This window comes from Biomphalaria glabrata, chromosome 1 (genome assembly GCF_947242115.1).
Source record: "Biomphalaria glabrata chromosome 1, xgBioGlab47.1, whole genome shotgun sequence".
Lineage (NCBI taxonomy): Eukaryota > Metazoa > Mollusca > Gastropoda > Planorbidae > Biomphalaria > Biomphalaria glabrata.
The window spans coordinates 59,553,256-59,575,628 of NC_074711.1; the positions used below are offsets into that span (position 1 = coordinate 59,553,256).

The 22,373-nt window shown below is 40.4% G+C and overlaps 1 protein-coding gene across 1 annotated transcript in view; it reads right to left on the minus strand.

Moving 5' to 3' along the window:
• Positions 1-16,121, minus strand: part of LOC106063042 (angiotensin-converting enzyme-like) — a 34,509-nt gene extending 18,388 nt beyond the window's left edge. The window contains exon 1 of the mRNA XM_056024790.1: positions 12,259-16,121. The gene's annotated coding sequence lies outside the window, so the exon portion shown is untranslated. The remainder of the gene's footprint in view (positions 1-12,258) is intronic.
• Positions 16,122-22,373: the final 6,252 nt, after the last annotated feature.

A 22,373-nucleotide genomic window follows, 5' to 3' on the forward strand; every position in this document is an offset into this window, starting at 1 on the left:
CAACACACAACCAGTATCTGATCATCCAACACACAACCTGTCTCTGATCATCGAAGACACAACCAGTATCTGATCATCCATGACACAACCAGTATCTGCTAGTCCATCACACAACCAGTATCTGCTAGTCCAACACACAACCAGTATCTGCTAGTCCAACACACAACCAGTATCTGCTAGTCCAACACACAACCAGTATCTGATCATCCAACACACAACCTGTATCTGCTAGTCCAACACACAACCTGTCTCTGATCATCCAAGACACAACCAGTATCTGCTAGTCCAACACACAACCAGTATCTGATCATCCAACACACAACCTGTCTCTGATCATCGAAGACACAACCAGTATCTGATCATCCAAGACACAACCAGTATCTGCTTGTCCATCACACAACCAGTATCTGCTAGTCCAACACACAACCAGTATCTGCTAGTCCAACACACAACCAGTATCTGCTAGTCCAACACACAACCAGTATCTGATCATCCAACACACAACCTGTATCTGCTAGTCCAACACACAACCTGTCTCTGATCATCCAAGACACAATCAGTATCTGCTAGTCCAACACACAACCTGTATCTGCTAGTCCAACACACAACCTGTATCTGCTAGTCCAACACACAACCAGTATCTGCTAGTCCAACACACAACCAGTATCTGCTAGTCCAACACACAACCAGTATCTGCTAGTCCAACACACAACCAGTATCTGCTAGTCCAACACACAACCAGTATCTGCTAGTCCAACACACAACCAGTATCTGCTAGTCCAACACACAACCAGTATCTGATCATCCAACACACAACCTGTATCTGCTAGTCCAACACACAACCTGTCTCTGATCATCCAAGACACAATCAGTATCTGCTAGTCCAACACACAACCTGTATCTGCTAGTCCAACACACAACCTGTATCTGCTAGTCCAACACACAACCAGTATCTGCTAGTCCAACACACAACCAGTATCTGCTAGTCCAACACACAACCAGTATCTGCTAGTCCAACACACAACCAGTATCTGATCATCCAACACACAACCTGTATCTGCTAGTCCAACACACAACCTGTCTCTGATCATCCAAGACACAATCAGTATCTGCTAGTCCAACACACAACCAGTATCTGCTAGTCCAACACACAACCTGTATCTGCTAGTCCAACACACAACCTGTATCTGCTAGTCCAACACACAACCAGTATCTGCTAGTCCAACACACAACCTGTATCTGCTAGTCCAACACACAACCTGTCTCTGATCATCCAAGACACAACCAGTATCTGCTAGTCCAACACACAACCAGTATCTGCTAGTCCAACACACAACCAGTATCTGCTAGTCCAACACACAACCAGTATCTGATCATCCAACACACAACCTGTATCTGCTAGTCCAACACACAACCTGTCTCTGATCATCCAAGACACAATCAGTATCTGCTAGTCCAACACACAACCTGTATCTGCTAGTCCAACACACAACCTGTATCTGCTAGTCCAACACACAACCAGTATCTGCTAGTCCAACACACAACCAGTATCTGCTAGTCCAACACACAACCAGTATCTGCTAGTCCAACACACAACCAGTATCTGATCATCCAACACACAACCTGTATCTGCTAGTCCAACACACAACCTGTCTCTGATCATCCAAGACACAATCAGTATCTGCTAGTCCAACACACAACCTGTATCTGCTAGTCCAACACACAACCTGTATCTGCTAGTCCAACACACAACCTGTATCTGCTAGTCCAACACACAACCAGTATCTGCTAGTCCAACACACAACCTGTATCTGATCATCCAACACACAACCTGTCTCTGATCATCCAAGACACAACCAGTATTTGCTAGTCCAACACACAACCTGTATCTGCTAGTCCAAGACACAACCAGTATCTGATCATCCAAGACACAACCTGTATCTGATCATCCAAGACACAAACAGTATCTGATCATCCAAGACACAACCAGTATCTGATCATCCAACACACAACCTGTATCTGATCATCCAAGACACAACCTGTATCTGATAATCCAAGACACAACCTGTATCTGATCAACCAAGACACAACCAGTATCTGCTAGTCCAAGACACAACCAATATCTGCTAGTCCAACACACAACCAGTATCTGCTAGTCCAACACACAACCAGTATCTGCTAGTCCAACACACAACCAGTATCTGATCATCCAAGACACAACCAGTATCTGCTAGTCCAACACATAACCAGTATCTGCTAGTCCAACACACAACCAGTATCTGATCATCCAAGACACAACCAGTATCTGCTAGTCCAACACACAACCTGTCTCTGATCATCAAAGACACAACCAGTATCTGCTAGTCCAAAACACAACCAGTATCTGCTAGTCCAACACACAACCAGTATCTGCTAGTCCAACACACAACCAGTATCTGCTAGTCCAACACATAACCAGTATCTGCTCATCCAACACACAACCAGTATCTGCTAGTCCAACACACAACCTGTCTCTGATCATCCAAGACACAACCAGTATCTGCTAGTCCAAGACACAACCAGTATCTGCTAGTCCAACACACAACCAGTATCTGCTAGTCCAACACATAACCAGTATCTGCTAGTCCAACACACAACCTGTATCTGATCATCCATTACACAACCAGTATCTGATCATCCAACACACAACCTGTCTCTGATCATCCAAGACACAACCAGTATCTGCTAGTCCAACACACAACCAGTATCTGCTAGTCCAACACACAACCAGTATCTGCTAGTCCAACACACAACCAGTATCTGCTAGTCCAACACACAACCAGTATCTGATCATCCAACACACAACCTGTATCTGCTAGTCCAACACACAACCTGTCTCTGATCATCCAAGACACAATCAGTATCTGCTAGTCCAACACACAACCTGTATCTGCTAGTCCAACACACAACCTGTATCTGCTAGTCCAACACACAACCAGTATCTGCTAGTCCAACACACAACCAGTATCTGCTAGTCCAACACACAACCAGTATCTGCTAGTCCAACACACAACCAGTATCTGATCATCCAACACACAACCTGTATCTGCTAGTCCAACACACAACCTGTCTCTGATCATCCAAGACACAATCAGTATCTGCTAGTCCAACACACAACCAGTATCTGCTAGTCCAACACACAACCTGTATCTGCTAGTCCAACACACAACCTGTATCTGCTAGTCCAACACACAACCAGTATCTGCTAGTCCAACACACAACCTGTATCTGCTAGTCCAACACACAACCTGTCTCTGATCATCCAAGACACAACCAGTATCTGCTAGTCCAACACACAACCAGTATCTGCTAGTCCAACACACAACCAGTATCTGCTAGTCCAACACACAACCAGTATCTGATCATCCAACACACAACCTGTATCTGCTAGTCCAACACACAACCTGTCTCTGATCATCCAAGACACAATCAGTATCTGCTAGTCCAACACACAACCTGTATCTGCTAGTCCAACACACAACCTGTATCTGCTAGTCCAACACACAACCAGTATCTGCTAGTCCAACACACAACCAGTATCTGCTAGTCCAACACACAACCAGTATCTGCTAGTCCAACACACAACCAGTATCTGATCATCCAACACACAACCTGTATCTGCTAGTCCAACACACAACCTGTCTCTGATCATCCAAGACACAATCAGTATCTGCTAGTCCAACACACAACCAGTATCTGCTAGTCCAACACACAACCTGTATCTGCTAGTCCAACACACAACCTGTATCTGCTAGTCCAACACACAACCAGTATCTGCTAGTCCAACACACAACCTGTATCTGATCATCCAACACACAACCTGTCTCTGATCATCCAAGACACAACCAGTATTTGCTAGTCCAACACACAACCTGTATCTGCTAGTCCAAGACACAACCAGTATCTGATCATCCAAGACACAACCTGTATCTGATCATCCAAGACACAAACAGTATCTGATCATCCAAGACACAACCAGTATCTGATCATCCAACACACAACCTGTATCTGATCATCCAAGACACAACCTGTATCTGATAATCCAAGACACAACCTGTATCTGATCAACCAAGACACAACCAGTATCTGCTAGTCCAAGACACAACCAATATCTGCTAGTCCAACACACAACCAGTATCTGCTAGTCCAACACACAACCAGTATCTGCTAGTCCAACACACAACCAGTATCTGATCATCCAAGACACAACCAGTATCTGCTAGTCCAACACATAACCAGTATCTGCTAGTCCAACACACAACCAGTATCTGATCATCCAAGACACAACCAGTATCTGCTTGTCCAACACACAACCTGTCTCTGATCATCAAAGACACAACCAGTATCTGCTAGTCCAAAACACAACCAGTATCTGCTAGTCCAACACACAACCAGTATCTGCTAGTCCAACACACAACCAGTATCTGCTAGTCCAACACATAACCAGTATCTGCTCATCCAACACACAACCAGTATCTGCTAGTCCAACACACAACCTGTCTCTGATCATCCAAGACACAACCAGTATCTGCTAGTCCAAGACACAACCAGTATCTGCTAGTCCAACACACAACCAGTATCTGCTAGTCCAACACATAACCAGTATCTGCTAGTCCAACACACAACCTGTATCTGATCATCCATCACACAACCAGTATCTGATCATCCAACACACAACCTGTCTCTGATCATCCAAGACACAACCAGTATCTGCTAGTCCAACACACAACCAGTATCTGCTAGTCCAACACACAACCAGTATCTGATCATCCAAGACACAACCAGTATCTGCTAGTCCAACACACAACCAGTATCTGATCATCCAAGACACAACCAGTATCTGCTAGTCCAACACATAACCAGTATCTGCTAGTCCAACACACAACCAGTATCTGCTAGTCCAACACACAACCAGTATCTGCTAGTCCAACACACAACCAGTATCTGCTAGTCCAACACACAACCTGTCTCTGATCATCCAAGACACAACCAGTATCTGCTAGTCCAAGACACAACCAGTATCTGCTAGTCCAACACACAACCAGTATCTGCTAGTCCAACACATAACCAGTATCTGCTAGTCCAACACACAACCTGTATCTGATCATCCAACACACAACCTGTATCTGATCATCCAACACACAACCTGTCTCTGATCATCCAACACACAACCTGTCGCTGATCATCCAACACACAACCTGTCTCTGATCATCCAACACACAACCTGTATCTGCTCACCCAAAACACAACCAGTATCTGCTCACCCAAAACACAACCTGTATCTGATCATCCAAGACACAACCAGTATCTGCTAGTCCAACACACAACCTGTATCTGCTAGTCCAACACACAACCTGTATCTGATCATCCAACACATAACCTGTATCTGCTAGTCAAACACACAACCTGTATCTGATCATCCAAGACACAAAAAGTATCTGCTAGTCCATCACACAACCAGTATCTGCTAGTCCAACACACAACCAGTATCTGCTAGTCCAACACACAACCAGTATCTGATCATCCAAGACACAACCAGTATCTGCTAGTCCAACACACAACCAGTATCTGCTAGTCCAACACATAACCTGTCTCTGATCATCCAACACACAACCTGTCTCTGATCATCAAAGACACAACCAGTATCTGCTAGTCCAACACACAACCAGTATCTGCTAGTCCAACACACAACCAGTATCTGCTAGTCCAACACACAACCAGTATCTGATCATCCAACACACAACCTGTCTCTGATCATCCAAGACACAACCAGTATCTGCTAGTTCAACACACAACCAGTATCTGCTAGTCCAACTCACAACCAGTATCTGATCATCCAACACACAACCTGTCTCTGATCATCCAAGACACAACCAGTATTTGCTAGTCCAACACACAACCTGTATCTGCTAGTCCAACACACAACCAGTATCTGATCATCCAACACACAACCTGTCTCTGATCATCGAAGACACAACCAGTATCTGATCATCCAAGACACAACCAGTATCTGCTAGTCCATCACACAACCAGTATCTGCTAGTCCAACACACAACCAGTATCTGATCATCCAACACACAACCTGTATCTGCTAGTCCAACACACAACCTGTCTCTGATCATCCAAGACACAATCAGTATCTGCTAGTCCAACACACAACCTGTATCTGCTAGTCATACACACAACCTGTATCTGCTAGTCCAACACACAACCAGTATCTGCTAGTCCAACACACAACCAGTATCTGCTAGTCCAACACACAACCAGTATCTGCTAGTCCAACACACAACCAGTATCTGCTAGTCCAACACACAACCAGTATCTGCTAGTCCAACACACAACCAGTATCTGCTAGTCCAACACACAACCTGTCTCTGATCATCCAAGACACAACCAGTATCTGCTAGTCCAAGACACAACCAGTATCTGCTAGTCCAACACACAACCAGTATCTGCTAGTCCAACACATAACCAGTATCTGCTAGTCCAACACACAACCTGTATCTGATCATCCAACACACAACCTGTATCTGATCATCCAACACACAACCTGTCTCTGATCATCCAACACACAACCTGTCGCTGATCATCCAACACACAACCTGTCTCTGATCATCCAACACACAACCTGTATCTGCTCACCCAAAACACAACCAGTATCTGCTCACCCAAAACACAACCTGTATCTGATCATCCAAGACACAACCAGTATCTGCTAGTCCAACACACAACCTGTATCTGCTAGTCCAACACACAACCTGTATCTGATCATCCAACACATAACCAGTATCTGCTAGTCAAACACACAACCTGTATCTGATCATCCAACACATAACCTGTCTCTGATCATCAAAGACACAACTAGTATCTGCTAGTCCAACACACAACCTGTATCTGCTAGTCCAACACACAACCTGTCTCTGATCATCCAAGACACAACCAGTATCTGCTAGTCCAACACACAACCAGTATCTGCTAGTCCAACACATAACCTGTCTCTGATCATCCAACACACAACCTGTCTCTGATCATCAAAGACACAACCAGTATCTGCTAGTCCAACACACAACCAGTATCTGCTAGTCCAACACACAACCAGTATCTGCTAGTCCAACACACAACCAGTATCTGATCATCCAACACACAACCTGTCTCTGATCATCCAAGACACAACCAGTATCTGCTAGTTCAACACACAACCAGTATCTGCTAGTCCAACACACAACCAGTATCTGATCATCCAACACACAACCTGTCTCTGATCATCCAAGACACAACCAGTATTTGCTAGTCCAACACACAACCTGTATCTGCTAGTCCAACACACAACCAGTATCTGATCATCCAACACACAACCTGTCTCTGATCATCGAAGACACAACCAGTATCTGATCATCCAAGACACAACCAGTATCTGCTAGTCCATCACACAACCAGTATCTGCTAGTCCAACACACAACCAGTATCTGCTAGTCCAACACACAACCAGTATCTGCTAGTCCAACACACAACCAGTATCTGATCATCCAACACACAACCTGTATCTGCTAGTCCAACACACAACCTGTCTCTGATCATCCAAGACACAATCAGTATCTGCTAGTCCAACACACAACCTGTATCTGCTAGTCCAACACACAACCTGTATCTGCTAGTCCAACACACAACCAGTATCTGCTAGTCCAACACACAACCAGTATCTGCTAGTCCAACACACAACCAGTATCTGCTAGTCCAACACACAACCAGTATCTGCTAGTCCAACACACAACCAGTATCTGCTAGTCCAACACACAACCAGTATCTGCTAGTCCAACACACAACCAGTATCTGATCATCCAACACACAACCTGTATCTGCTAGTCCAACACACAACCTGTCTCTGATCATCCAAGACACAATCAGTATCTGCTAGTCCAACACACAACCTGTATCTGCTAGTCCAACACACAACCTGTATCTGCTAGTCCAACACACAACCAGTATCTGCTAGTCCAACACACAACCAGTATCTGCTAGTCCAACACACAACCAGTATCTGCTAGTCCAACACACAACCAGTATCTGATCATCCAACACACAACCTGTATCTGCTAGTCCAACACACAACCTGTCTCTGATCATCCAAGACACAATCAGTATCTGCTAGTCCAACACACAACCAGTATCTGCTAGTCCAACACACAACCTGTATCTGCTAGTCCAACACACAACCTGTATCTGCTAGTCCAACACACAACCAGTATCTGCTAGTCCAACACACAACCTGTATCTGCTAGTCCAACACACAACCTGTCTCTGATCATCCAAGACACAACCAGTATCTGCTAGTCCAACACACAACCAGTATCTGCTAGTCCAACACACAACCAGTATCTGCTAGTCCAACACACAACCAGTATCTGATCATCCAACACACAACCTGTATCTGCTAGTCCAACACACAACCTGTCTCTGATCATCCAAGACACAATCAGTATCTGCTAGTCCAACACACAACCTGTATCTGCTAGTCCAACACACAACCTGTATCTGCTAGTCCAACACACAACCAGTATCTGCTAGTCCAACACACAACCAGTATCTGCTAGTCCAACACACAACCAGTATCTGCTAGTCCAACACACAACCAGTATCTGATCATCCAACACACAACCTGTATCTGCTAGTCCAACACACAACCTGTCTCTGATCATCCAAGACACAATCAGTATCTGCTAGTCCAACACACAACCAGTATCTGCTAGTCCAACACACAACCTGTATCTGCTAGTCCAACACACAACCTGTATCTGCTAGTCCAACACACAACCAGTATCTGCTAGTCCAACACACAACCTGTATCTGCTAGTCCAACACACAACCTGTCTCTGATCATCAAAGACACAGCCAGTATCTGCTAGACCAACACACAACCAGTATCTGCTAGTCTTAGTTTTCCTTGACTGAAATGGTGATATAAGCTGAATTATTCCCTATTATAGGTCGACGTCTTATATCCTGTGAGCGCAAACATGAAATAGGACGAGAGTATAGAAACAATAGCTAAGTCATGGCTAAGTCAAATATATATATATATATATATATATATATATAATGTACAAGAAATGTTTACACCAAATATAAATAATAGTTAAAGGTGTTTTTTCTGGTCAACTAGCTGCTAAAATTAAAAGAAAACATTTCTGTTTGTTTATATAGGCTAATAATGCACTTTGTATGTAAATATCACGCACATTTTTTTAAAATGGACTTTTTATGCAGCGACTTTCGTGCAGTAGCGTAACGTCGCAACATGCTATGGCGCTAAACCAATTCCTTAAACTTTAAAAAAAAATCAGATTTTATTTATTTTTTGTTTGTGCCACCATCCGAATAAAAGAAGCTTATTTTTGTGCGTTTTGTCTGTTGGTCGGTCTGTCCGTCACGATCAGATTAACAAATAACACTAAAGGCTATTGTAAATCTGATTTGACCTATAATTTTTCATTCAGGAATATTGCAATAGTTTTAAGTATCTATAATAGATTGTTCCGGATGTTTTGTAAAAAAACAAACCAATGCCTACGAATATTTGTTTGCTTTTCTAACTTAGTTTTTATTTCCATGCTTAAACATTGCAATAAACACATACTCTTTAATACATTGTTCCGAATTTTTTAATGTAAATAGCATATAAATTCTAAAGAAAAATATCTATACTGATTTCTATTTCATTAACTATAAAGTTGTTCCGGATATTGTTTTATAAAAAATAAATTATGTCAAATGATTGTTTGAAATCGCATAATTGAATTATATTACACTTATATTCTTTGACACTACGTCACTATAGTTTATTTATAAATATCAATGGTTCTGAATTTTTAACTTAAAACAAATTTATGTCAAACGACTTTATTTTTTTCAAAAATATCGACAATAGGTTGTTCAGGATTTTAAAATATGAAAGTAATTTACTAGAAACGATTATTGAAAATCACTTTTTGACTTATTTTACAGTTAATTTTCTTGCCGAAAGATAATAAAAATTGTTTAATCGGTAAAGAATGTTCCGGATTTTGTTTAGAAAAAGAAATCTACCTACATTACCTTAATTTTCTTTCAAATCGTCGCCAAAATGATCCGAATTTTATATGAAAAATCTAATAACGCTAATAAATGTTTGAAATCCCTCTTCTAATAGATAAAACAAATAATTTTCTCATTTACAAAAATTGGTTGTTCCCAATTTTTTATGAAAAATATTTTAACTCTTTTTATGTAAAATCGCACTTCTTTCTTACACTACATTTAACTTTATAGCTAAAACATTAGAAAATCTAATTATCGTTAATATTATGTTCCGATTTTTAAGGAAAACAACTTCCTAACATTAAAGTATGGTTTGAAAATCTCTCTATTAGGCTATGGTAAATCTAATTTTCATAACAGACCATTCCACAAATTTAATTAATGGTATTTGATTAATCTGGAATTTTTATTTTCTCTCACTATAATTATATAAACATCCGGAACAATCTACTATAGAAACTTAAATTTAATGTGATGTTTCGGAAGGGAAATTAAATTTTAATCAGATTTTCAATAACTTTTAGTCTTTTTTTTCTCGCTATTAACATGACGGACAGACAGACTGACAGTCAAAACAATAAAAAGCGTCTTTAAACCTTTTATATATACATATTTAGTCTAACTAGCCCATCAAATGAAATGCTAAAAGAACTCACTCTTTGTACCAATGTCTATGAACCCTCGAGAAGCTGCTCGTATAGAAGACAATTTTTTAGTCTAACTAGGACGTGTGACGTAATGGATTTTTTTTCCTTTGACGTCATATGGAGTTAATTCTTTAAATGAAATGCTAAAAGATCTCACTCGGTGCACCAATGTCTATGAACCCTCAGCAAGCTGCTCGTATAGATGATATTTTTTAGTCTTACTTGGCCGTGTGAGGTAGTAGATTTTTTTCCTTTGACCTCATATGGAATAAATTCTTTAAATGAAATGCTAAAAGAACTCGGTATAGTAATGTTTATTAAACCTCGTAATGTGACTCGCATTTTAAAAAGATATAATAGCTAGATTTAGATCTAATCTAGATTTTTTACATTAGATCTAGATGTTTTTAAAACTAGAGCTAGATTTTTTACACTAGATCTAGATTTTTTTTTACACTAGAGCTAGATTTTTAAAAGTAGATTTAGATTTAAGTTCTAATTAAAATAATTGTAGAATCTAGATCTAGAATTTCTTGGTCTAGTTTAGAATGTTTGTTGTTTTACATGTTTCAGATGTTCCTTCAGAGTTGTAGTCCAAACATCCCGCAGGACGACGGGGGATGGGAGCGGGCAGGGTTTGAACCTGGGACCATCGATGAATCCAAACGACAGTCCAGCGCGCAAACCGCACTATCAGACAGCCATGATTTAGAATATATCAAGATCTATAATTTTAATTTCTAGACTTAAAGTGTAGATTTTTATTTCTAAAGTCTAGATTGTCAATATGTCAATATTGCAATGTTTTAAAATACTAAAACCAATCTACTATTTTAAAATTTAATATTAATTGATTATCTAGCTGTTTTTTTTACATAAATCGAATCTAAATTACATCTAAATTATCCCAAATATATATTTTATATCTAGATCTAGTAGATATAGATATTGAGAGTGCTAAATTAGAAGTTTAATTTAGGTAGATCTACATCCTCATTCTAGTTCCATTTAAATGAAAATGCTCAATACCAAAAGATTATCTAAAAATGACTCTTCTGACATATTGTACATATCCGGTAGTTGTCATTCCGTAATGTGTATGTAGGTATATTATCAATAATAGGCTATTAGTTTGTAACCAGTTAGTCATTAAGTTAAGAGCAATACCTGGTCGTGCGGTTAGCAATCAAAACAAAATCACGTCTTGAATATTCCTTGCGAATATGCGGATCCGACAGGGATCCGTCTCCCACGGGGGCCGCCTCTGAGTTTGTGTGACAACACAAACTCTCTTTGTAACTTTGTTTATTATTAGTCTAGATCTATTACTAATTTTATTACAGGACTGATCCTAGCTAATTGATACAACTAAGCTTAATATAAGCTTTTTTTAACTAAATCTACTTTTATGAATGAATTAACATATCTTTTTACACACAGTTTGTTGAAAACTCATAACTACGTCAAAAAAAAACTTTACAAAAAAAATTGATTTTACCAAGAATATGAGCTGGGATGTGACCACTGGCTGGAATTTTGTCCTCTCCATATCTAGCTTTAATTTTATGTCGGACGTAGGCGTGGAGCTGAACGTAAAGCGGACGTAGCTTGTTGTAAAGTTTTAGAATATCATCTTCAAAGTTTACTGACTCGTAGCGGATATCCAGTTGTGTTTCATGTCCTCATAGCCTTCGACATAGAGAGTCAAGAGAGTCAACATAGACAGAGAGTCATAGAGAGTCAACATAGACATAGAAAGTCAACATAGACATAGAGAGTCATAGAGAGTCAACATAGACATAGACAGTCATAGAGAGTCAAAATAGACATAGAGTCAACATAGACATAGAGAGTCAACATAGACACAGAGAGTCAAACAAACAATATTATGTCTTACAACTTTGACTGTCTGTCTGGTAAAACACACCCAATCTGGGATCAAGCTTAAATTTTGCAAAACTATTTCTATTAGCCGACAAAAAAAAAAAAAATATAACTTATTAGTTAATTAACTATTGGCAATTAATTTTTTTTAATATCGAGCAAGGGAAAGAAATTATACTTCACTGATGGGGAGGTATGAACTGAATTAGTTACCTATATGCGCAGATTTAAAGTTTAAAACTAAAAAAAAAAAGATAAATATAAAACCTTCGTTTTTCTTGAGCACTTCACTGGCACAGTAGTTATTGTTTTGGCTTGAGTCCTCGAGTTCAAATTTAAGTCGTTAAACTTTTATTTAATAAATGCATTTAAAAAGCGATAACTATAACATTCACACAGATAACCCTTAGTTTTCCCTGCCACCCCTTTCCTAAATTGTCCGGACAAGTGATAGGATCATAGCGATTTTAGAAAGCTAAAAGCATTTAATTGAGCTAAACAAGAACTTTTAGTAAATAAATATTTATAATCACCCAGATTTGTATTTGTTAGTCTAGATCTATTACAAAATTGATTACATGACTAATCCAAACTTATTGATACAACTACACTGAATATTAACTGGTTTTTGTATTTTAGTTTTTTTGTATTTTCTTTTATTTTTTTTTTATTTTATATTTCGGTTGTTTTTGTCCCAATTTCAGATTTAACTGCAGAAGGATTTTTTTTTACTTTGGAAAGTCAAAACTGGAAATATCCAAGAGGAGAACGATAAAATAACGGTGCGGTTTTAATAGGAAATAGGAATGACCTAAACAAAAATGGATTGAAATGCTACTTTTTTTTTTAACCATGTTAATCTCCCAGAATCATTTTTTTTCTAGAAAAAAAGGGGAAAGGGATGAGGCCAGCATTTTTAAATCCATTCTGCACTCAAGCGGTAAGTGCAAGGCTCTGACTGTAGTGTTGTCTTGCAAGCCTCTGTCCATTATAGAGCGCAGACAGCTTTGATGATAGAAACTTTAAGAGCTTAAGATGCTTACTGTAGAGAGGTGATGCCCAACCTAATTCGACATGCGGGCCATTTTAATTTCCAACCCTCGTTTCGCGGGCCACATCAACGAAAAGATCCGAAAACGAAGTGAAATTGACCTAAAATCATTGGTTAGAAACCAGTGGATCTAAAATTAATTTAATTAATGGGATATTTGAAGTTTTTTTACGCGTCGAAAAATGGCTTCATTTTTCTACTTACAATGTGAGTAACGTTGTAGCTTGCAGACTCGTTTTCATGTCTCTATTTGGTAACTATTCCCAACGACCCTACAATCTCAAGGCATAGTTTCACTATCATTTTATTCCCGGCTCAAACCAAGATTGACGTCATATTTTGTTATAGGCCCTACAATGCCGATTATATGTTGTTTTTTAACAGCCACACTTTCTTTATAAAACAAATATATTTGTTTATTATCATGTTCCACAAAAAAGTAACGATACGTTCACTTTTCGTGCTAAATTCTACATTCAGAGTCATATTTCTTAAACAAATTTTAAAGGTCATGGTGCCAATCCATCAGACAAAAAGTGAGGGCCCTAACGAAGGTGAAGATTCACTTTTAAACGTTTTCTTCTTAGATGGGGAATTTCTATATTTTATACCAACGTTTCGGCGGGCCGGATGGAACCACGTCGCGGGCCGTATCTGGCCCGCGGGCCGTATTTGGGGCATAACTGCTGTAGAGTATCAAGGTGTCAGACTTAGACATTACGAATGTAATGTACATATTTTATTGGTAGACAGGTAAATATTTTCTGCCATCTCACCTTCACCTATCCCTTAGTGTATTGTACTGATGGGGCGCTATAAAAGATCTGCTTTTCTTTCTCCATTGCTCTCTTTCTTTTGTCATGGATATAATTGTTTTTTAATGACAGGCTTGTCAATTCTTAAATGGTGTCTTCCAATCGCTATCTTTGTCTGGCTCTTCTTATTTTTCCAGTTACTGTTCTCTGAAGGAAGGTCTTTGCGAGCCCTGAGGACATTGTGATATGTCCATAGAGTTTAAGTTTGCGTTGTTTTGATAGTAGTTAGCAGGTCATCGTGAGTTCCAAATGCTGTATTAATCCTGTTTCTAAGCTTTTCATTTCTGAGGCGTTCTTGTAGGTGATACCTAGAATCTTTCTGTAGCATCTTAATTCCATTGCTATGATCATCCTATCTAGATTTGCTGTCAGCGTCCATGAAACGCAAGAATATAAGAAAGTGGCCGTGACCAGAGAGCGCATTAGTCTGATTTTAGTGTAGAGGGCTTTGCCTTTGTCTTTCTAGATTGTTTTGGATTTTGCAAGGGCGGCAGTTGACTGTTCAATTCTGGCCAGTACTTCAGCTTTGATTTCATCCTCTGAGACGATAGCTCCGAGGTGCTTAGAACTACTGACACTTGTAACTTTTTCACTTTTTATCTTCCAATACTGATGTTCCTTTTAAAGCCTTGTTGGCTATTGATCATAATTTGTGTTTTTTTCGGCATTGATTTGCATAACATATTGTTATAAACTTGGTGGTGGCACAGAGAGGGGTAGTGGTGTGTGTGTAGTCAGCCGACGCAAATCGCCCCAGGCCAGCGCTAGACGAGCGGTCAACCGTGACGAGTTACGACGATCGGCCGAGACGAGTGTCAACAAGAGAGTTCGGGAAGGATCGCCGACGTGAACAGAGCTCAGGGGCGTCACGAGAGTTGTAGTCATCTGACCACCCAGAAACGTCGAGCGGCGTTCTGTCCGGTTCGAGAAGGCCAGTAGGGACCCTATATAAGAGCGGAGGTGACGCAGTCAAGACGGTTCAGAAAGCGGGTTCACGACAGGAGGTCAGAACACGGTCGACTACAGCACAGTTCAACGGTGTGGTTTTGTACGGAGCATTACGACGGTTCAGTGCGGAGTACTGTCAAGTACAGTTGAGACGAACGGCGTCTTGATCTTGGTCTGTGATCGAGTCCGACACAACGAGCCCAAGTGTGTGAAGTCAGTCCCGAACTGTTGAACCCAGTGCAAGCCCTGAACGAGACGGAGAGGCCAGTGCAAGACTTGATACGGCGGAACGGTGTTAACGGAGAGATATTTGTTATCGCAGAACTATTTGTACTGTTCTACGTGCTGCCAATTGTACAGTATTGGCTGTTATTTATGGACATTAAACCTTTACGTTAATTTGGAGCCCTGACTTGTCAAGTTCTTTAAGTTGGTGGTGTATGGTGCAGTTTGCAGAGAGCCTGGATAGTGAGATTCGTAACAACTGGTGTCAGAAGTGGGATCGGATCGGAATCGGAATCTACTATGGCTTGTCTGAAACTGCTGTACGAACTTGATTTTAGAGAACTGAAGCAAGAACTCCGTGGACGAAGGCTGAAGGTATATGAAGGTATATGGAAACAAGGAAACTTTACAAGCACGCCTCCGAGAAGACATGTTGGAAGAAAAAGAAGATCCGGACACATATCTTTTTGAAGTCGAACCTAATTTGCTGGAACAGCTCGCCAGTAGCATGCAGCAACTGACCACCAGTACCAGTATCATGCAAGAACAGATGACAGCTATGCAGGGACAGATGGCAGCTATGCAAAAAGAGATCACCTCAAACAGCAAGCCAGATCAAGTGAATGTTTGCTCCGCGTCCAAGCATGTTGCTGAGAAACGTTTGCAAGTTGAAAGTGGCCTACGAAGGTTGGACCCTACTGACGCCTGCCCAGATTCTAAGACCAGCGAGAGAAGCCCTGATGGTGACCATAGGAACCCAATGAAATCTGACGAAGCTGTTGAGGGACATCTACAAGCTGAGAGATACCAGCCAGGTCCGTACCCAACAAACGTTGGTCTAGTTACCAAGACTGGAGATGAAAGTCTTGATGGCTGTCAAGAGAACCCAAGGAAGCCTGACGTTGGTACAGCTGCTAAGACTGGAGAGGAAAGTCCTGATGGTGGTCAAGAGAATCCAAGGCAGCCTGACGTTGATGGACATTTGCAAGATGAAAGTCATCGACCAGGTCTGAAACCAACAAGCGATTGGCCCGATACTGAGACGAGAGAGAGAGGTCATGATGGTGGTGAAGAAAGCCGAATGGAGCCTGAAGCCAAAGACGAGGGACCTTTGCGCGAGGAGTGTTGCCAACCTGCCTCACGAACATGCCCTCCAGACAAGGCTGAAGATGATGATCTGTCCCACAATTCCCTGTCCTGTGGATTTGAAGCCCATCCCAGTCCTTCTTCGCAAAGCCCTATGAAGCCACCTCTTTTGCCAACGATCTTGGTATCCCCAGCCCTTACATCCTATACCTCTCGATGTGCCAAGCGGCTGCCCTTAGTACCGAAGGACAAGAGAGCAATGCGACCACGACATCACTACAGCCACATGAAGACCAACTGGCGGAGAAGAAAAAGGCTACTTTTATTGAATGCAACATGGATGTCAAGTTCTTTAAGTTGGTGGTGTATGGTGCAGTTTGCAGAGAGCCTGGATAGTGAGATTCGTAACAATATGCTCCTGAAGTCTAGCTATGGGCATCACCATGTCAGCATTTTCTTCTCCTGTCCCTGACAGACCTTTAATGTAGTCTGCAAAGCGCAAGTTAGTAATTCTTCTTTTTTTTTTATGCTTACAGAATCTTCGAAGCCCACGAGAGCATCTTTCATTATTCTTTCAAGAAATGTATTGAACAGAGTTTTTGAAAGGAGACAGCCATATCTCACTTTAACTGTGGTTTGAAGCCAGTTTCTAATGTTGTTGTTGAATTACACTTTTTACAAAGCTTATATCAACTCTGTCTGTCTGTCTGGTAAAAAGTGTGTACTGGTTATTTCTCTCACGCCCACAGTCATATTAAATTATGCACAATTATTTATTGGCGTAGACAAGACATGAATCAAAACAAAACTTTAACCAATCAGTAAGTTAATTACTATTAATTAATATAACAAGAGATATTAATCCTTCACTATTTACAGATATTGCTAAACTATTAGGGTTTATTCCCCTGAAATAATTGTTAGTGCTATTTCACCCACACGTATATTCAGTTCAAGTTGATACTTTATAAACAATTATTTATTGTATCTAACGAACATGAATGCATAAAAGTTTTACATTCCTGTCTCTTTGTACGACAAGCTGTCTCCTTGTAAAACAAGGATGTCTTTTTTTTTTTTTGGACTTTGTTACTACTTCTTTGTAATTGCTCATAAAACTCTTCCACTGCCTCGTTATCATTGATTAATGTCAGAGAATAGGCTTGTATGACGGAGATGCCGAAAGCTGATGTCTTTAACTGTATACAAATATAGAAATGAGTTGAATTGATATTGGGTATCTGTCCGCAACACAGTGGATGTAGTTTCTGTGTACAAGAGACCCGACTCGTTGTTCTTGACAATCTTGCAATCCACTGTGGTAATAGGTTATTGTCCTCTTCGTTGGTTCTTTCGCCAATGCTTTTTTAGCGCATTTGAAAGAGTCCAATGGTGTTGGAATGGAGTCAGTTCAGCTCGTGTGAGAGCTCTTCAGCTTTTTCTCTGTTTCCTAATGATCTCCATTTCCATGTTTCATGTTCTAATAGTGACTTTATTTCATTTTTTTTTTATTTTGGCACGGTAACATACTTTTTACCTCCGCCTTCGTCAGTGTCAACATGTTCGTCTTTCATCTATACCGTGCAACGGCTGAGCCGTATGGGTTAATATATGGCCATATGTTCACGTGGTGTAACGAGGGATAGCTATGTTACGTACAATATGACCATATATGGTAACAGTTTCTGGTTGCTTGCCGACATAACTTGACCTAGCTGGAAAAAAAAAACCAAGCATGTAATTAAATGAACTCCATTGGTTCCAAAAGTTAAATGTTGTACATTAGACTGCGATGATTGGTCGGTCTGGCAGGGGTAAGTTGTTGATCACGTGATTACGAGCTGAAACCCGGCGAAGATGCAAAATAGCCTCAGTCTTGTATGGAACGTGTTAGTGTAAACATGTACTTAAGTCGTATGTATGGAATTTGTAGGGATAAGATCTAACTTGTAGATAATTGAGAATATATTTTATTTGTATCAAGACTCAGATAATACTATTGTGTAGATCAGTTTTTCAAGTACATTTAACCATTGTAACTATTTGTGAATAGTGTTTTCAAGTTATTAATTAAAGTAATTGTTTTTGAACGAAGAGAAGTTTCTTTATTGAATATAGAACGTACTTAGATCATATTTGTCAAGCAGTAACTCCTAGACCTAGATGATCCTCTTATCAATTGGCAACATTCTATATGATCATATTATCAACATAGATCTGTCTACTTCTATACGATCATCTTATTGAAAGATCATTTCAAGATCCTCGGCAATCACGATCATTGATAGTGCAATATAGTTCAAGTCTGATCGTGACAGTAGCACCATCTTAGAGTGTGACATCAGCACCATTGATGATCGTGACAAGCTATTAGCATGGAGGCACCCATCCTCTCCATTTTGTGTTTCTCTTCATTGATCTTTATTGTATTTATTATTTTTATAATGTTTAATCATATTTTAAACAAAATTAAGACATTTTCTACGTTGCCGGACGTAGATCTACTCATTCTATAAATAGCCTAGAAAAAGAAAAAAAATTGGAAGTTATTTCCTATTGTATAAAAAAATAGCCATGCATTATTTAGACATAATCTTACCCAATACTCTATACGCATCATTAGCTAAATGAACAAATTCAGAATACAAATCCCTCATTTTTTTCCCACCAGTGGCATTTCTATAAGCTGTCCAGACATCGGATCGATAATTATAATCACGTGAAGAAGTCATAATCAAGGCTAAATCTGTGAAGACAAAACATGACTATAGTGTTATATGATAACAAACAGAAAATCCTTTATATTACTTTTATCCAAGTTTTGTATTTACCTGATTATCATGTTCAAGTACAGGGAAAGTCAATAACATGATTGTATATATTAGGTTTGCACGTAGCCTAGCTCCGGCCGAATATCTGGCCATTTTTCATTATTCAAGCATATTCACCTCTGGCCGAATATCTGGCCATTTTTCATTATTCAAGCATATTCACCTCTGACCGATTATCTGGCCTTTTTTCATTATTCAAGCATATTCACCTCTGGCCGATTATCTGGCCTTTTTTCATTAATCATATATATTTAGCCCGGCCTAAAATCTGACCTTTTTCATTCTCAAGACATACTTAGCTCTGGGCGAATATCTAAACTTTTTTCATTATCCAGACATGTTCAGTTTCAGACGAATATCACTACAGGATAGTTTGCCGGATAATAAAAAGTGCAGAGTAAATCGTACTTAGATAAATACTCGGAGCTATTGTCTCAGATGAGGGAACAAAACCCGACCTATTGGCCCGAATAGCACAGTCCACTGCAGCCCTTTGAAAACTTAAAAAAATATGGAAAGATAAGGGCTTAGCCCTCTGCACTAAAATCAGACTGATGCGCTCTCTGGTCATGGCCACATTTTTATATGCTTGCGAGTCGTGGACGTTGAATGCAGAGCTTGAGAGGAGGATCATAGCAATGGAATTGAGATGCTACAGAAGGATCCTAGGCATCACATTCAAAGACCGCATCACAAACCAAGAAATCAGAGACAGGGTTACTGTAGCGATCGGAGCCCATGACGACCTGCTAACTATTGTAAAAAGACGAAAGCTTAAAACCTTTGGCCACTTTACAAGATCTACGGGGCTCGCAAAGACCTTCCTTCAGGGAACAGTGCCAGGGAAAGAAGAAGAGGCAGACAGAAAAAAGCGATGGGAGGACAACATTACAGAATGGACGGGCCTGCCATTGAGAGAGGTTCTAAGCAAGGCAAAAAAAAGGGAGGAATGGAGAAAGACGGTCGACAAATCTTGCCTGTCCAACAGATTAAGGGATAGGTAAAGGTAAAAAAGATAAATACTCTAGCTGATGACAATATATGACATCAATTGTGGAAGTAAAAGCAACAGGACACCCTCGTAGACCGAAGACCATAGAAACAGATGAGCTATCCATCATCTTGCTTAAAGTAGCTTTCACATTCAAGGGATGAATCATGACCAATAGCAGATTCAGAACTTAGGAGTGGGGGGGGGATTTTTTTTCCAAACCCTAACCCTAACGCTCAGTAAACCCAAACACTATGCCTAAACGCACATACAGCATGTATATATATGTGAGAATTAAAAAAGAGCAGTGTTTCTAAGCCTTCGCCAAAAAAAAAATAAAACAACAAAAAAAAAACAACAACAGTCATGTTGGTGGTATTTTTCTTGACAGCTAAGGAGCCAAGCGTTTATTGCATTCTTCCATGCAGAAACGCATTCTCCTGAACATACAGATTATTATTCATCCTATTAAAAAAAGGCAGGTCAAATGAAGTCAAATAAAGTAACATGGGTGCGAGGGCCGATCCTGAAGTTTGACAGACAATCGAGGCACAAGTAGCCTAAGTATATCTTTATCTTCATGTGAAGTTAGACCTCTTGTAGTAAAGGCTTGTTTTGGTCAGCATAAGACAGCAACAGAACGATGATTTCTTACTTACTTAGACTTAGGTCCTCCCGCGCCGTTCGGCGCATTGGGCGGCAAGCTGTCTCCATAATGATCTGTCACTGGCAATGTCTGAAGCCTCCTCCCACCTGGTGTCCACTGTTCTGAGGTCCTCCATGAAGGTGTGTCGCCAGGTAATACGAGGACGTCCCTGTTTGCGCTTTCCTCGTTTTGGCTTCCATGTTATCGCAACTCTTGGTGTGCGTAAATCATTTTGACGTAGAACATGTCCCGCAAACCTCATGCGACGCTCAGTCACAATTTTACTAAGTGTTCGACTTCCAGTTCGGCCTAGAATTTCCTTGTTTGAGATCCGGTCTGTGTAACTGACTCCCAAAATCCGTCTCAGCCATCTCTGTTGAGCCACATTTAGTCTTTTCTCAATTTTGACAGATGATTCCACGTCTCACATGCATATGTAGCAGTTGAAATGACGATTGTGTTGAGAAGGTGTATTTTTGTCTCGAGTCCAATGGCTTGGCTAGTCCAAATAGGCTGCAGCTTTTGGAAAATGCTTCCTGCTTTTCCTATTCGGCACGCTACATCATGGTAAGCATCTCCATCATTTGTTATGATGCTGCCAAGGTACGTGAACCTGTCCAGCTCTTCAAGCTTTGACTCGCCAAGTCTGACGGGGACACCCTTTGCCTTATATCCCACACGCATAATTTTAGTCTTATCCAAGTTTATGCGGAGGCCAATTTTGGGTGCCTCTCTGTCTAGGCTCTCCGTCATTTCTTGAATGCATTTATTTGTAGCCCCGAGTAGTGCAACATCATCAGCAAAGTCCAAGTCCATCAATCGGAGTTGTTCACGCCATGGAATACCAAAGGCAGTCTGGTTCATTGCTCTCCTCATTATGTAGTCGATGGCTAGGAGGAAAAGGAAGGGAGATAAGATGCACCCCTGTCTCACACCTGTCTCGATTGTAAAAAAACTCTGTTGTTCCCTCTTCTGTTTTAATGCAGCAACTAGACTGACTGTAAAGGTGTCGTAGGATCTGGACGAATTTTTCTGGGATACCGTATTCTCTAACTATTTTCCATAGTGATTCTCGGTGGACACTATCAAACGCTTTTTTGAAGTCTACAAAACTGATCGTTAGCCGTTGTTGGTAC